Source organism: Ovis canadensis, chromosome 1, assembly GCF_042477335.2.
Source record: "Ovis canadensis isolate MfBH-ARS-UI-01 breed Bighorn chromosome 1, ARS-UI_OviCan_v2, whole genome shotgun sequence".
In the NCBI taxonomy this organism is placed as follows: domain Eukaryota; kingdom Metazoa; phylum Chordata; class Mammalia; order Artiodactyla; family Bovidae; genus Ovis; species Ovis canadensis.
The window spans coordinates 75,922,533-75,927,720 of NC_091245.1; the positions used below are offsets into that span (position 1 = coordinate 75,922,533).

Consider the following 5,188-nt stretch of genomic DNA (forward strand, 5'->3'; position numbering starts at 1 on the left):
TATATTCTCCCAATGTTGTACAATATATTCTTCTTGCTTATTTTATACCTAATAGTTCATACCACTTACTTCTTTACCCCTGAATTGCCCCTTCTCCCTTTCCCCTCCCCATTGGTAACTGCTGGTTTTTTCTCTATATCTGTGATTCAGCTTCTTTTTTGTTATATTCACGGGTTTGTTGTATTTTTTAAATTCCACATACAAGTAACATCATGCAGTATTTGTCTTTTTCTGTCTGACTTATTTCACTTTGCATAATGCCCTCTAAGTCTTTCCATGTTGCTTCCAATGGCAAAATTTCATTCACTTTTATGGCTAAGTAGTATTTGTGTCTGCGTGTGTGTATCACATCTTCTTTATCCATTTATCTGCCAATGGTCACAAAAGTTGCTTCCATATCTGGGCTGGGGTGCATGTATTGTGTCAAATTTGTGTTTTGTTTTTTATATATATGCAGGTGGAGAATTCTTTACAAAATTCTCCAAAGGTTTTACTTCTTTTGTCTCTTTCCCTTGTTTCCTGATTCCTCTGTTCTTTCCAAAATTTGGAGATTTCCACATATGTATGGAGTATCTTTTTGCCATAAAATGTTATGCCCTACCCTCTCAAAATCACTGCAGATGTTGATTGCAGCCATGAAATTAAAAGACACTTACTCCTTGGATGGAAAGTTATGACCAATCTAGATAGCATATTAAAAAACAGAGACAATACTTTGCCAACAAAGGTCCAGGCTTTAGTCAAGGCTATGGTTTTTCCAGTGGTCATGTATGGATGTGAGAGTTGGACTGTGAAGAAAGCTGAGCACCGAAGAATTGATGCTTTTGAACTGTGGTGTTGGAGAAGACTCTTGAAAGTCCCTTGGACTGCAAGGAGATCCAACCAGTCCATTCTAAAGTAGATCAGTCCTGGGTGTTCTTTGGAAGGACTGATGCTAAAGCTGAAACTCCAATACTTTGGCCACCTCATGCAAAGAGTTGACTCATTGGAGAAGACTCTGATTCTGGGAGGGATTGGTGGAAGGAGGAGAAGGGGACGACAGAGGATGAGATGGCTGGATGGCATCACCGACTCAAAGGACATGAGTTTGAGTGAACTCTGGGAGTTGGTGATGGACAGGGAGGCCTGGTGGCATGCTGCGATTCATAGGGTCACAAAGAGTCGGACACAACTGAGAGACTGAACTGAACTGAATCCCTTCTAATAAACTTTAAAAAATATATTTATCCTTCTCTCTATCCCAATATTGAGTTGCATCACATCAAGTCATACCCAGGAAACTTTTTAGTTAACTTTCAAAAAATTTTTGCATTAAATACATACTCTTGGGTATAGAACAATCTGTTCTGTTCTACATTTTCATAATCCCATTCAGAGAATCAAGTTTAGAAATTACACAATAAATCCATTCTCATTTCATTTAGAAGTTTAAAAATGCATTTTTTTATTCTAGAAGTATTCACTAAAAGGTAAATGTTAAGATCAATTCCATAATAAGTGAAAAATATTTTATTTCATTTATTTATTTATTTATTTGATTTTTTTTATTTTTATTTTTACTTTATTTTACTTTACAATACTGTATTGGTTTCACCATACATTGACATGAATCCACCACGGGTGTATAGGCGTTCCCAAACATGAATCGCCCTCCCACCTCCCTCCCCATAACATCTCTCTGGGTCATCGCCGTGCACCAGCCCCAAGCATGCTGTATCCTGCATTGGACATAGACTGGCGATTTGATTCTTACATGACAGTATACATGTTTCAATGCCATTCTCCCAAATCATCCCACCCTCTCCCTCTCCCTCACAGTCCAAAAGTCCATTATACACAGCTGTGTCTTTTTTGCTGTCTTGCATACAGGGTCGTCATTGCCATCTTTCTAAATTCCATATATATGTGTTAGTATACTGTATTGGTGTTTTTCTTTCTGGCTTACTTCACTCTGTATAATCGGCTCCAGTTTCATCCATCTCATCAGAACTGATTCAAATGAATTCTTTTTTACGGCTGAGTAATACTCCATTGTGTATATGTACCACAGCTTTCTTATCCATTCATCTGCTGATGGACATCTAGGTTGTTTCCATGTCCTGGCTATTATAAACAGTGCTGCGATGAACATTGGGGTACATGTGTCTTTCAATTCTGGTTTCCTTGGTGTGTACGCCCAGCAGTGGGATTGCTGGGTCATAAGGCAGTTCTATTTGCAATTTTTAAGGGAATCTCCACACTGTTCTCCATAGTGGCTGTACTAGTTTGCATTCCCACCAACAGTGTAGGAGGGTTCCCTTTTCTCCACACTCTCTCCAGCATTTATTGCTTGCAGATTTTTGGATTGCAGCCATTCCGACTGGTGTGAAGTGGTACCTCATTGTGGTTTTGATTTGCATTTCTCTAATAATGAGTGATGTTGAGCATCTTTTCATGTGTTTGTTAGCCATCTGTATGTCTTCTTTGGAGAAATGTCTTTGGATCATAAGAGACTACTATCAGCAATTATATGCCAATAAAATGGACAACGTGGAAGAAATGGACAAATTCTTAGAAAAGTACAATTTTCCAAAACTGAACCAGGAAGAAATAGAAAATCTTAACAGACCCATCACAAGCACGGAAATTGAAACTGTAATCAGAAATCTTCCAGCAAACAAAAGCCCAGGTCCAGATGGCTTCACAGCTGAATTCTACCAAAAATTTCGAGAAGAGCTAACACCTATCCTACTCAAACTCTTCCAGAAAATTGCAGAGGAGGGTAAACTTCCAAACTCATCCTATGAGGCCACCATCACCCTAATACCAAAACCTGACAAAGATACTACAAAAAAAACAAAACTACAGGCCAATATGACTGATGAACATAGATGCAAAAATCCTCAACAAAATTCTAGCAATCAGAATCAAACAACACATTAAAAAGATCATACACCATGACCAAGTGGGCTTTATCCCAGGGATGCAAGGATTCTTCAATATCCGCAAATCAATCAATGTAATTCACCACATTAACAAATTGAAAAAAGCCATATGATTATCTCAATAGATGCAAAGAAGGCCTTTGACAAAATTCAACATCCATATGATAAAAACTCTCCAGAAAGCAGGAATAGAAGGAACATACCTCAACATAATAAAAGCTATATATGACAAACCCACAGCAAACATTATCCTCAATGGTGAAAAATTGAAAGCATTTCCCCTAAAGTCAGGAACAAGACAAGGGTGCCCACTTTCACCGCTACTATTCAACATAGTTCTGGAAGTTTTGGCCACAGCAATCAGAGCAGAAAAAGAAATAAAAGGAATCCAAATTGGAAAAGAAGAAGCAAAACTTTCACTGTTTGCAGATGACATGATCCTCTACATAGAAAACCCTAAAGACTCCACCAGAAAATTACTAGAGCTCATCAATGAATATAGTAAAGTTGCAGGGTATAAAATCAACACTCAGAAATCCCTTGCATTACTATACACCAATAATGAGAAAGTAGAAAAAGAAATTAAGGAAGCAATTCCATTCACCATTGCAACGAAAAGAATAAAATACTTAGGAATATATCTACCTAAAGAAACTAAAGACTTATATATAGAAAACTATAAAACACTGATGAAAGAAATCAAAGAGGACACTAATAGATGGAGAAATATACCATGTTCATGGATCGGAAGAATCAATATAGTGAATATGAGTATACTACCCAAAGCAATTTACAAATTCAATGCAGTCCCTATCAAGCTACCAGCGATATTTTTCACAGAACTAGAACAAATAATTTCAAGAAAAATGTTTTATATCTAGCAAATGGGAGGGGCATGAAAATAAGAAAAACTAGGGATGATATAAACTCTGAATCCTTACAAGTTTTGAATATTTTAAACCTAGCATAATGCCATCTTCTGTCTCTCTACATTTCTATTACTCACTGCACCTTTTATTCCTTTGTAAAGTCGCTCAGTCGTGCCCAACTCTTTACGACCCCATGGACAGTAGCCTGCACCAAGCTCCTCCATCCATGGGATTTTCCAGGCAAGAGTACTGGAGTGGATTGCCATTTCCTTCTCCAGGGAATCTTCCCGAGCCAGGGATCGAACCCAGGTCTCCTGCGTTGTAGGCAGACGCTTTACCATCTGAGCCACCAGGGAATTCCTTAAATTCTCTAATTATAGCCCTGGACCAGATGCAGCAGTGAGGACCATAACTATGATTTGCTAAAAGTCTGTAAGAATTTTTTCATTTTCCTACAATTCACTACCTCCTAAACAGATTGGACTTGCACTTTGTCAGCTTTCAGAGAAAGTATGGGCACTTACACTCAAACGAGATTGACTGCAAGCTGATCCAAGCAATGCCATGGATGAATGGTACGGAGCTCAGGTTTTGATGTACCTGAGAGCTTTTTGAAACCATCCACATCTCCAGACCTCAGCTACTTCCTTCTCTAGTTTTGGGGTAGAGAGAGAGAGGTTCTAGCAAACACTCACACCTTTTTTGGTTATGAAGCCCTGGACACTGCCACTGCCACCTTCATTGCCACAAATTTAGAAACAATTACGTGTTGTACCAACTGACAAAGACATTACATCGTGGGCTGTATTGGATGTCTGGAGGCTTTGGCTTCCCCAGCATATACCTGGGTCAACGACCCAGAAACTAGGGCATTATTACTGCATGGGGCATACAGAAAACAGAAGGATCCTACAAATAAACTGTTTGCTTTGCCTTCTCTGCACTGGACTGTTTCAAGTTACAGTAGTTACATATACCTCTTCTGGGATATAATGCAACAATTAACAAACAACTGTGATGCAAAAGCTGTGACCAACTCAGAAACACACTCTTTATTAGACTAAACTTTTTCTTCACTCCTGCTTCTCTGGGATTGCATCCCAAGGAAAGTCATACCGCATAAGCTTTTACCTCAAGGTGCATTTTCTAGGGAAGTTTATTTAAGACATGAACTAAACATCAACTAGCAAGGCACTTTTAGAGTCTCTCTTCTAAGTGGTCACCAGTAAAACATAAGGACATGAAAAAGTTGAAAAAATATAGAAAAATATGTAACAGGCAAAAATTAATTTTAAAAATGTACTGTAGTTTTATCAAAGACTTAAAAATATACTTTAATGGATAAAACAGCATGATTAGGAATAAAGGGCCCAAATACATGACAAAAAATACCAG

General features: G+C 38.1%; 1 non-coding gene across 1 annotated transcript; it reads right to left on the reverse strand.

Annotated features, from left to right (window-relative positions):
• Positions 1-4,077: 4,077 nt before the first annotated feature.
• On the reverse strand, positions 4,078-4,149 carry TRNAC-ACA (transfer RNA cysteine (anticodon ACA)). Its single transcript has one exon. It is a non-coding gene; the product is annotated as a tRNA-Cys (tRNA).
• Positions 4,150-5,188: the final 1,039 nt, after the last annotated feature.